Source organism: Stenella coeruleoalba (assembly GCF_951394435.1).
Source record: "Stenella coeruleoalba genome assembly, chromosome: 12".
Taxonomy (NCBI): Eukaryota; Metazoa; Chordata; class Mammalia; order Artiodactyla; family Delphinidae; genus Stenella; species Stenella coeruleoalba.
Genome location: NC_137158.1, coordinates 68,900,150 through 68,912,843, shown reverse-complemented (window position 1 = coordinate 68,912,843; position 12,694 = coordinate 68,900,150). Strand labels below are relative to the sequence as shown.

The following is a 12,694-nucleotide window of genomic DNA, read 5'->3' as shown; positions in this document are numbered from 1 at the left end:
TGGGCAGGCGGTCGGGATCGCTTCCCTCCCTCCGCGCCCGCCCTCCCTCTGTCCTTAAGGAAATGCTACCAGACACCCCCCACCAGACACGCTCAGCCTTGGCGAGGAGCGGCCGCCGCGGCAGCGAGAACAAGGGCACCAGGGGGGTTTCCTCCCCCTCCTCCTCTCCCTCCTCTTCCTCCTCCTCCTCACCGTCCTCCTCCTCCTTCTTCTCAGCGGTGACTTTCCAGGTGAGCGGCCGCCGCTGCTGCTGCGAGGATCCCCCTCGCCCGCTTGGGCTCGGGCCGCCGCGTCGCGCCCTCCTCCCGCCCCTGTCACCCGGCGGCGGCCGGGAGCTGACAGCCGCCCGAGGGGCTCGCGGCCCGGAGGCTGGCGGCCGGCGGGAGGTGGGCTGGAGGTGAGGGGGTGGAGAGGAGGCGAGCGGGGCGCCGCCGAGCGCTGTCTCTCCCCGCCGGAGGAGGGTCTCCACAGGAACATCTTCGGTGACTGTGGCACAAGTCTTGGCCAAGTTGTGTCCTGGACGTTGAAGCTCCCGGGAGCCCGGAGCAACTTGGAGGGTCTCCCGGCCAGTTAACCATATTCCTGCACGTCTCGACTTTGGGGTGCTGGGTGCAGCCTTGGGGTGCGTGGACAGACCATTCGGGCGAGCAGAGCGGCGGGAATCTAGGTTCCTCGGCTCGGTAAGTGGCCTCGGCGCGGTGTTTTTCCTGTCTGCTTTAGCATTAGGAGCTCGTTTCACTTTACACGAAATCGCCTCCGCCTGACCCCACGGCCCCTCCCGCCGCGCGCCCCCGGCTTCGGGCGGGCGTCCAGAGGGTGAGGGTCGGAGGGGGCGGGGATGGGGGAGACCTCGGGAGGGGGGTCCGGCGCGTTGGGAAATGCGGGGAATACCCTGGCCGAGGAGCTATGCAGATGAGGGGACGCTGCTTTGCGTAAGGTCCTGGGTGGGGGGAGGAGGGGGGCGGCGCGGGAGCGCTGGAGGCAGGAATGTGCCTGGTTACTAATGAGGGACGTGCACCGGCGTGCACCGCCGGGCCACCGCTGCGGCTGCCGCGGCCGCCGGCCGCCAGTCTTCAGGTAGCGGGGGAGGGGGCCGCGCGGCGCTGGCCGGGGGCGGGCGGCCGGGCGGCGCGAGGGCCGGGCCGCCGGCCTGCGGCCCAGCGTGCGCAGCGCAGGAGCCGGCTGTTGGCATTTCGGCGACTCCTTTCTCCTCGCGAGCGAGGAAGGAAGGAAGGAACGAGAGAAGGAAGGAAGCGAGGAAGGAGGGGACTGACTCGATGGAAGGTTCAGGCGGAGGCGCCCTCGGCTTGCGGGTGCACCGGCCGCAGAACGGCTCCCCGCGCGGCGGGCTGCCCGGGGGCGCGCGGAGACGGGTGGGGGCGGTTTGCATGCGTGTTCCTCTGTGCGTCTGCCCGGGGACCGGGAAGGGACATGTGTGTTTGGGCTGTGCACTGTGGGGAGCTGGGTCTGCGCCTTTATGTCTGTTCCCTGAAGTGGGTGGAACGTTGGCCCGTTCCGGGAATGTTCCATGACGTGGTGCAGCCACAGGAAGGGGGTTAACGAGGGGCTCTCTGCCGCGGCGGCTCTGCCGGCTGCTATCAAAGCAGATGTGCTGCCGCTGCTCCTCCTCCTCTCTCACCTCCCTTCACCCCTCCCCCCGCCTTTCCATTCTGAGCGTCTGGTACTGGTAGGGGTGAGACAGGAAAACACTGCTGGGCGGGGGGTGGGGGTGGGGATGGGGGTGGGGATGTGTGTGTGGTGTCTGTCGTATTTGGTGGGGGAGACTCCAGATCTGCTCTGCCAGCCCAGCTGTTATCACAGATCGGTGCGCTTTTTACGCATGTGCCTCCCGTGTCCTGTCCCTCTTACATAACACATCCAGTGCAGCAGAGGACACGAGAAAATGCGACCCCAGCCCTCCAAGCCCAAACTGGGTGAGGGGATAGAAGGTCAGGAAGTGTCCCTCGGTGTTGTCCTTCAGGGACGTGGCTCCAGTGGGGGAAAAGGAGGGGGGAAGGAGGGTTTTCTTCAAGTGGCTCTTCTCTTGTCTGACTTGAAAGCATCTAAGTAAAAAGGACCGCAGGAACTAGTCCTCTCTAATGGGAAAGCTTTTACATGCTACGCCGAAGAAAAGTGGGTACTTTAACCTCGGGAGTGCAGAGAAGAGAGAGGGTCCTTAATAAAGGCACTCGAAGGAGATGGGCAATAATACGTGCGGGGTAGGGGGCAGTGGGGATGGCTTTGAGGGGACCGGAGGATTCCCCTGATAACAGATAGGTTTCGCTGGAGGGTTTAGGACACCTGTAATGGTTTAGAATTCGCACAGGAAGCGGAGTGTGCAACTGACATTGCAAAAGCCTTACTCTCTGCACAGTTACTTAGGCCTAAAATGAACATAAAAAGGCTCGTTTCCGGTACTTTCATTATAGTGGAAAATTTGAACTGATTTTTCTCCTTCCTTTTTTTTTGCCATTTTAAAAATAATTCAGTCTACTTCCAAATTAATATTGGTACCCTCCCCCATCCCCAAAGGCTAGACCTGGGTAAGTCACAAGAGAACTGTGTTTTTCTAGCATGCTCAGAGCCCTAGTCAAGGGCTATTGATTTTTCTCTTCAGTACAGTTGTTTCTTCTGTAGTGCATAATCAAGCCCAGAAATTACTTGAAATATTAATAAGATACATTTTAATTAAATTTGCAATGATCTGTCCTCCTAGAAAAAGTCAGTTTAACTTTATTAGAAACATTTCCTCTAGTGATATAGTAATATTTGGTGATATTTGTCCTTGAGGAAATCAAGTTTTAAAAAATATGTGCATATATATTATGTGTAGTATATATTATATATATTATATTCATATCACATACATATATCAGAATTTGCAAATGTCCTGTGCTTTTTCACCTTATAAGAGTGCCAAAGCAAAATTTTAACCAAGAAATTGTGTAATGAGTAGATTGGTTTTGATTTTTAGGATATAGGCCAAATAGTTTATCAAGACAGAAATGCCCTCCACGTGAGTAAAATGCATATCATTTTCATTATTCAGACAAAATTCCTGTGGAACACCAAGAAGTCATGGTACCAGATGAAAACTGTGCATTTTCATTTTGAGGTGAATGGGATTTACCAACATCGCCTTAATGATAGTGTGCTTCAAGTGTCATAATCCTTTTGACCACTAGGTTTGAAATGCAGTATATTTCTTATATACAGAAAAATGTTATATTACAATGGTGAATCTTTTGAAAATTGTCTGAGTTTCTTGCTTTGAACATAGGTCAGGTATAAAGCAAAATCTGCTTGTTGGAGACTATATTTCTGTGATGGTGATTGTATTTTATGTGGTTGGCTTTATTAGAGACTGCTTTTATTTATGTAAGGGTATTTATGATTAAACTGATGTGAAATTGATTTGGGGACAATGTTGAGAATGGTAATATATTAATGATATTACAAATTAAGATATAAGTGATTTTTAACTGGTTAGATCCTTGTGGAGGTCTTTGGAAAAATACCATTAGAATAGATAAAACATGTCTATATTTCTCTTAAACATGGAATGTAAAAGTGAATTTACTATGTATATATTATCACATAATGAAATCATGCTATTTGACTACATTGAAAGATTAGCCGGAAGAATCTTTTGATTGATCAGGCTCCGTTTACATGAGATGTGTTTACAAATGTTCTTGTTACTATGAAACCAAAACAGAGACAACGTGTATGCAGGTGTTCCTTGTGGAATAATGGTACATGTGTCTGCTTGAGCTTTTGGCCCTTTGTCACTGTTCAAAAAATTAGGCTGAATCTTTTACGCTGATTCAGTCTCAAATGAAGAATCTTTAAGAATTTACCAGTTTTGTTTTTTGAAGCAGGACTTATTTCAACAAGTAGCAACAATAAATAACATGTACTGTATCTGTGTTGGTTTTAGATTTTTGAGTTATCAGTAATTAGCTGAAATTAATCAGAAAGCTTCAACATACGGAAAGTAGCTTTAAAGACTTATAGAAAATGTTATTTGGCGTGGAAAGTGTAATCCATTAAGACAGGGGATAATTTAATACCTGATGTGGTAATTATTATAATAAGGGGAATGTGGCTAAGATCAACTGGGTAGATGGTGGTGGATCAAACTAATCACCTATGTCTATCACAAATAAACACTGTTTTCATGTTTGGTTCATAGTCAACATCAATGGAACTCTCTGTAGGTCTATGCAGTAGACCTGTAGGAGAAATGGTTTGCAATTTAAATCTCCACCTGACAATTACAATTTAAATCTCCACCTGACAATTACGGTGATATGCTTCCGGTTAATGTATTTATATATGAATTCATTGTGAATCCATATTTTGGCTAAAACTTGGTAGGTAAGTATTGCACCTTTTTAAGTGATATTATAAAAAGGAGCAGAGGCAGTTTTCTAACTCAACTCAGTGGACTTCAGATTTCATAAGGAACTTCAGACCATGTGTGTGGCTTTGCTGTAACCACAGGGGCAGAGCCTTCATTAATCTTGAGTAAAACTATAGTGAATGTTCCAGTGAGTCTTCTCAAAGTTTGAAGTTGTGGGTGAACACAGAAGATGGGGGGAAAATGGGAAAACTTTATGAAAACAAGATTGTGCTTGTTTGAAGCAAATTTTGTAAGTGATGTAATTTTCTGTTTGTTCCTGATATTTGATCACAATCAAAAGCATTGCTTTCTATATGCTATTTATGGCAACTCTAACAAAAAGGAGGTTATAAATCAGTATTTGTAGCTATGAGATGGCTCTAAATAATTTGGAAAAAATATTTCAGCATTTTGTCTATTCCTGTGAAGCAACACCCAGGTCTTTGTTTACAAGGAGAGGACACAGCTTACTTGGTCTGTGCAATCTTTGGTTTCTCTGAGGTGGATCATGGCTACTAGCATGAAGTTAGATATAGGACTATACCGTCTTAAACACTGCATTTCGAATAGAATCAGAACTGCTTGATATTTTGTGTCACTATTGTCCTGGGCCAAATAATGTGCTGCTAATCTTGACATATACTCCCATTACCCATCATGTGGAGTGTTAACTGTGATGTGTGATCTATCCCACAAGTGTCCATAATGTTAGATTTCCTAACAGTTACAAATTTGGAGTCTGACCATTTGACATATTTGAAGAAAGTGCTTTGGAGAGAAACGATGGAAATGATGTTTGTGTGCCTTAAGACAATTCTAGGCAGAAAGCAGGTGGGGTTTGACCTACCCCTTCGGTCACAAGATGGCTGGATGTAAGGTCAGGAAGTACTCAGGGATGTCCAGCACTTTTGACTTGTCACTTCTAATCTTAGCCCTTTCTTCAGAGTATTATGACAGGTGCCCTCGTTGTCTTGATCAATGCAATTTATTCGTCCATTCATTCAACCAGTATTTACTATGGGTCAGGCCTTGTGCTAGACACCAAAGGTATAATGATGACCCAGACCAGAAAAAGAGCTTGTAATCTAGTGGGGCTGACAGATAGCAATCATGAGGTTTGTTATAAGTACTATGGAAGAAATGTAAAGGAGTGTATAACAAGGGGTCTACCACCCCTGTCTGGGAGTGAGGAAGAGGTCTCTCTGAGGAGGTGATGTTTGGGCTGAGACTGCAGGATAAATAAGAGAAGAAAAAGGTAGGTGGGGAGAGGGAGCATATTGTACAAAGAAGAAACGATGCAAATGCGCCGAGGTTGGGGGATATACAGTGTTTTGAGGAGTTGAAAGCAAGCCAGTGGGGCTGGAGGGCACATAACAAGAGAGGTAATGCCAAGGTGAGGCCAGAGCATGTGGGCATGTTGACCACATGAATCATTATCTAACTTGGCATAAATGGAGACTGTCCTTGGCACATCAGGGCAGGTGATGACCCTACTCTTAGCCATGTTAGAGACTGATCATTGGAGAGGGAATTTGGGGGGCAGGGCCTAGAAGCTGGAGGAGGCTTATGTATAGCATGTGTCTTTTCACAATGCTTCCACATAAATGACCTCCCTGGAAATTTGTTATGATTTTATGTGCTGACATTAGTTTGAGGGGTTTAGTTGTATAATTATTTGCAGATAATTTTTTTTAGGAATAAATAATTTGTTTTAAAAAGTAATTATTTGGGGCTCCAGTTAACCAAATTGTCCAGCATCATTGATTCAGTTAATGAATAACTGCAAATTCAAAAGTCTCTCCAAGGTCACTGTGAGAAGTAACCGATTAATCTCTAGAGCCCTGCATGAGCTGGGTCCGTATGATTCTAAATAGCTACTAAAACAGTCAATTCCCCAGATAATTTGTCTACATTTTTGCAAATATCAGAAAGTTTAGAGAAATTTGGATGTGATTTTTTTTACTTTCCATATGATGAGGAATCAGTGTAATACATACAAAAGAGTATGAAGGCAAAGAATAGAAAAAAAGAGGTTCTTGAAATACAGCATTCCTTTATGCAGCCTTGGACTAATATTCCATTTTGTCAGCTGTATCATTTAACTATTTTCTCCCTGTTTTAAAATTTATATAATGTAGAAAATTCTATTTAGGTGGCAGAAAGGGTATGTAGTAATCCCAAGCCTGAGCTGTGGAGTCATACTGGGCGTCAGAATGAGTAACTGACAGAATAAAAGGACAAAGATCCCTGACTGCAAGAATTTTACAGTCTAGAGAAGGCATATGGCTTCTAAGTAAACTTTATTAAAACTTACTAGTGATTTTATTTGAACTAATTACAGAGTCACAGAAGGTTATAAAAGTACTGCAGACAGGTCCTATGTACTCTTCACATGGTTTTTTTCCCAGTGGCTGCCTTCTAGAATGAGAGTATTATACCAAAGCAAAGAAATTGATATTGTTATATGGCATGTGTATACTCCTATGTCTTGTTACCACAGGTATAGATTCATGTAGCTACCCTGCTGTCAAGAAACAGAACTAAAAGATGTTCCTTGTGCTGCCTTGAGGAGGTGTGGATATAGATCATACCTATCTCCTTTCTCCCCACCATCCCTAAATCTAGACAATAATTAATTTGTTCTCCATCTGTGTAATTTCTTCACATTAATAATGTTAAATAAATGGAATCATATAGCTACAGCAAAAAAACAAACAAAAAAAACCCCCCAAAAAACAAGTGAAAGCAGTGTATAAATGAAGGCATATTTTTTTCCAGCAAGAAAGATTAGAAAGTCTTTATGGGAAGACGTGATTTTTTTGATTGGGGGCCTTTGAAAGTTGAGTAGAATTTCAGTGAGCAAAAAGGGAAGGGAGAGGGGCTTCCTTGGTGGTGCAGTGGTTGAGAGTCCGCCTGCCGATGCAGGGGACACGGGTTCGTGCCCTGGTCCGGGAGGATCCCACATGCCGCGGAGCGGCTGGGCCCGTGAGCCATGGCCGCTGAGCCTGCGCGTCCGGAGCTTGTGCTCCGCAATGGGAGAGGCCACAACAGTGAGAGGCCCACGTACCGCAAAAAAAAAAAAAAAAAAAAAAAAAAAAAGGGAAGGGAGGGCCCCAGCATAATTTGATCTGAAGTCGTGGGGAATAGTTAAAGTTACGGGAGGGAAAGAACAAGGTGAGCCTGGGAGGGCATATTGGTTCCAGATCCTGTGAGGCTGTATAGCCCTCCTAAGAAAGCTGGATTTCACTTAAGGTTTTTGAGCAGAAGAGTGTTGCTATAATATGTATGTTTTAGAAAGATTATAAGGGTATAGGGGATACTGCAACTAAGACCCAGCGCAGCCAAATAAATAAATAAATAATTTTAAAAAAGGGTATGTGAGTTGGATATCTTGGTAGCTAAGAGGCAGTAAAATTCCTGTAACGCCCAAAAGAGAAGTAACTACTCTCTTACTTCTACTTGGTAGTAGATTGATACTAGTGCCTAGCAATAGGAATTCTTTCATCCTGTTAATGGACATATTTAAAGCACCTTATAAAATAGTAACAAGAGTGATTAAAATATTTTGATAAACATGGCCAAATAGATATGGCAGATTGTCACTCTGAACGAAATTTTAAGTACAGTGCTGCATTACAAGTACAGTGCTACTACAAAACTTTTTACTCCAGAAAACACTCATAAATATAATAGTGAAAGTTGACCATCAAACACCAACTTATAAAAATGGTTATACTTAGAATTACAAGGTATTTGTGTTTTTAGGTATAAATATTTAAGAAATGAAGAGATGATTCATTTCATGGTTCATTAGAATGCTGCTTTTATCTGATACCCAATTGTACCTAACGCACGACAATACTGGACAGATAGCCTACTGCAGTGGATTTGAAAAGCAGTGTTTTTTTGACAAAGATTTATTTGGTGGTTTCGTTTTCTCTGAAAAAGAAAGCAGGAGCTCACTGAAGCTCTTATTATTTGCATTGTGGCAGATTCACTTAATTTCAGAAGCTTAACAAATAGATGGGACTTTTGAAACTAGGCAGTAGGTAAATGTAGACACACCCTCATTTGTATTTGCTTGGGGATCTGTAGGCATGCATGTGTGTATGGGCACGTGTGTGCACGTGAACACACACATATACTAATCTTAGAAAATCATATGTATTCCGTGAGAAAGAAAATTTTGATACGTAAAATACAGCATAGTAATTCTCATCCTCATAGTCGCAGGAAGTATTTCTTTTAAAATGGAGATTAGGTCTAATTCTATAAAAAGAAGATGATAGGAAAGGTAATTTAAATTGGAAGCAGCTTTGTTCACTAAAATGCTACATTCATTTGAAACATGTTTTATTTCTTTTGGAAGCCAGACAACTAGTTTAATAGTGTACATGTGAAACACTAATTGGGCTTGTTAATTGGATGCAATTAAACTGAGGTTATTTTATACTGCTTAATTGTCTGACAGTGACATGCGTTGCCATGCCTGTGTAATGTGAGGCAAAAATGGGGGGGTATAGTGGGAGTGGGGGGCGGAGGACGTAAGGTCTAGTTGTGTCTTTGCAATTAACTTTCCGTCAAAACTTGGAAACAGGTCGTTTTAAACTCTCTGGACTTGACTTGGAAATGGAAAGGATGGGAACAGATGGCCTCTAGAGCCTCTTCCAACTCATATTTTATCAGTTTATAAATTCTACTTTGTAGTTATAGAGAATGCAGTGTCATTATATTCAGTGATTATGGTATTACAAGGATGAACTAAACACTTAAAAAAATCACCACAGTGCCAATTTAGCAAATCCGTTAGAAGGAAAGGAATTTAGGCTTGAAGGGCACTTAGTCTGTGCAGGCTTCAGACCAGGCACTCTCCAGTAACAAACCCGAGAAGATTTGTTGCCATATTCATGGTTACACTTAAGGAAAGGGAGACTCAGAAAGGTTAAGTGGTTTTTGCAAGAACACTCTGATAGTTGGTGGTGAAGCAGGATTTGAACTCAGGGCCATTTGGTTCCAGAAACGTTTGGTCTTTTCACCATTCCATGCAGCATAAGCAATTGTTTACACATCAAAATTATTTCAAAAATTAAAAAAATCGTCAACGATTTTATCCCTTAGCACAATGTTCTCCACAACAGTTTATGCACATCTGCCAGTGGGAAACGCAGGTAGCCCTAGGGGTTAAGAGCCTGGTTTGAAGTCACACAGAACTGGGTGAATTCCAGCTCCATGACCAGCTGGGAGAATTTATGAAGGTCGGTTACCTTTCCGAGGTTACAAAATGAGGATGATAATATCTGTTTAAGGGCCACTGTGAAATTTTTATGAGAATGTGTATACCAATCTCAATGAGCACACAGTAAACATTTGATACCTGGTAGCTATGATTACTATTAAGAAAAGGTGAGATCAAAAGAAATGACAATAAAAGACTTACATTTGATTGAAATGGTTTAAGAAATGAAGTCAGAAGGCACTTGTTTTTCAATAGTTAACAAATGCAAATAGCAATTAAAGTTCGGGGTGTTTTTCCTTTAGCTCAGCCAGTGCTACACTAGTGAAGTGAACTAAATTCTCTGATTCTCTGTGGATCATCCTTCTGGAGTTTTTGGTCTAAAAATAGGCTTTGAGGCTGGAATTACCCAACTTGAACTTCTAGGTAAATTGCAAGAGCCAGAGAGTCAGTATTTACCCCTGGGGCCTTGGGCTTTCTTAGGAGACCAGCTAAACTGTTCATGGGACTGCTGACTTTTATTGTTTGTTTTTTTAAACATCTTTATTGGAGTATAATTGCTTTACAATGGTGTGTTAGCTTCTACTTTATAACAAAGTGGATCAGCTATACATACACATATGTCCCCATATCTGTTCCCTCTTGCATCTCCCTCCCTCCCTATCCCACCCCTCTAGGTGGTCACAAAGCACCAGCTGATCTCCCTGTGCCATGCGGCTGCTTCCCACTAGCTATCGATTTTACATTTGGTAGTGTATATGTGGGACTGCTGACTTTTAAACAAACACTTATTAATTCAACAAAAACTTATTAAGCACCTACTCTGGAAAAAGTGCTATTCTAGATACTGGGGATTCATCAGTGAACAAAATAGTGAAAAAAAAAATTCCCTGTCCTCATGGCGTTTACATTCTAGTGGACTAATTTAGAAACTTTTTATGGCATATTCAGCCACTGTACTGCTTTCTAGTGTTTTTAGGAATTTCTACTTTTTAATTGGGTCTCTCAACCCAAATAACAGTTATAGAAGCATTGCAAAATCTTACTAAATCAATAATGAAAATATCCCATTTATTATATATATATATTTTTTTTTCTTAGTAAGGTAGTTTTTGAAGAGGTACTGTTTTTATATGACTAAATATTATAGCATTAGTTTTTCTGGTTTTTTGTATTTTGGCTGTGCCGCACAGCTTGTGGGATCTTAGTTCCCCTATCAGGAATTGAACCTGGGCCCTCAGCAGTGAGAGCACGGAGTCCTAACCACTGGACTGCCAGGGAATTCCCCATAGCATTAATTTTTTTTAAAAAGTTCCTCTTTATGGTTCAGCATTTCCCCTCTTCATACCTGTAGAATCAGGTCCTGGCTATTTTTTTATGGGGAGGAAAAAAAGATGGTTTACAAATGACACATATTGTAAAATGCATTGCTAAGCTTGCTAAAGTGAAGCGATGACCACAAATTATATTTGGAATGTGTATTTTTAATCTTATTTAAATGAATTTTTCAGTTTTTAACTGATAATTTTTGTTATAAAGTTTCTAGTGGGTTAGGATGGTTTACACTTTTACAAAAGTGTGGTAAACACAGTGCGTGGTATGCAGTAGGCACACAATAGATGTTTGGTGAATGCTTAAAGTCATAATGCTCAAGAAGCTTACTGTCTACATGGTGAGAAAAGACATTTGACCCAGTGTAAGAGAAGGGGTCATCAGAACCACACAGGGCATGAAGTCCTGCTCTCCCACACACCCAGTCCATCAGTCTGCTCACCCTTAACTGCTTCTTCGGTTTTGTAGAGAAGTTCTCCAGGAAACAGCTGCCTCACCGATCCACGCTGCGATCACAGACACTTCTTGAAGCCATAGTCAGCGCCTCCTTGGGCTCTGCACTTCCCGTTTTGTTTTTATAGCCAGGGCACAGATGGAGTCATCTTGAGGTATTTTTTTCCTACAGTTGGACAGAGAAGTTTAGAGTTGAACTGGGATTCTTCTGTACAGGACAGTTTTCTTTGGATGTCTTTTGTTCAGGGTGCTCTGAAAAGGAAAGCAGTGTGAGGATGGTCATTGCTCAGGAGGGTGGGGTGTGAGGAAGAGTTGTTTCTTGGTGGGCCTGCTTGGATGAATTAGCAGAAAAGAGAGAGTACTGTATATATTCCTTTCCTCCTTTGAAGACGCTTGCCCTATGGAGGCAGAGACAAATGAAGAAGCAAAGGCTGGGGGTGAATCTTTTCCTCTCATTTGAAGCTAGTGATGAAATCTGGCGTTGCAACTCAGTAGTGGCCCATGGGACAATCCTGATGGCTGGCCCTGAGACTTTATGGACAGGTCATGGGAAGTTCAGCTTCTCATTATGCAAGGAACAATTATCAAACTTTATTCTTCTTTTTTCTCCTGATGCTTACATTTTGAATAATCCCCATTTCTCTAAGCAAGGGAAAAATCCAGAGTTAGAAACATTGAATTAATTCTCTTTGGGAGAAATAGAGATTTTGGGGGGTAAAATGGGGATTTCAAATATCTCTTGTGCCCACATCGAGAGGGTGTGCTCATCAGAGCCCACGCCAGGGGTGCAGAGGACACCAGAGTGGCTGATGGGAAACCCTGATCCCCACTAGTCTATTGCTTGCCTCATTATTGATTTTCAGAATGATTCAGGCCAAGTGACTGTACCTCTGTTATATTTCACTGTTTCTTCATCTGTAAAAAATGAAGCATTGTTTATAGCACTGCCCTGCCTCCTGGGAACAGAGCAGGGTAACAGGAGAGAACTGGAACTATTTTTAGGATGTGAAGCAACACTAAGTTTTGAGAATAATTCAATTGTTGAAAAAAAATCTGATGCACAGCAATACATTTGTGACAAGGGTTAGTAGAGTGTTCTTGAGATAATTGACTGCTATTGATGCAGTTTATCACAGGCATATGTAACTGTTTTCAGAAAGATCATGGTCAGTAGCTCCATAGCTTGCTGTAATATCCCCGATGCATCTAAATTTTGCGTAGGTCACTAATGCACATGTGTAAAAATGTCGAGATAGTTATACCCATGTGAA

General features: G+C 42.9%; 1 protein-coding gene across 14 annotated transcripts in view; it reads left to right on the top strand.

Annotated features, from left to right (window-relative positions):
- Window positions 1-540: 540 nt before the first annotated feature.
- Window positions 541-12,694, top strand: part of HIVEP2 (HIVEP zinc finger 2) — a 192,806-nt gene continuing 180,652 nt past the window's right edge. For 7 of the 14 annotated variants that reach the window (XM_079939538.1, XM_079939530.1, XM_079939547.1 and 4 more), the window contains exon 1: window positions 541-680. The gene's annotated coding sequence lies outside the window, so the exon portion shown is untranslated. Of the gene's footprint in view, window positions 681-1,013; window positions 1,078-12,694 lie in introns of those variants that run through there. The other 7 variants (XM_079939534.1, XM_079939544.1, XM_079939535.1 and 4 more) reach the window with 6 other exon arrangements.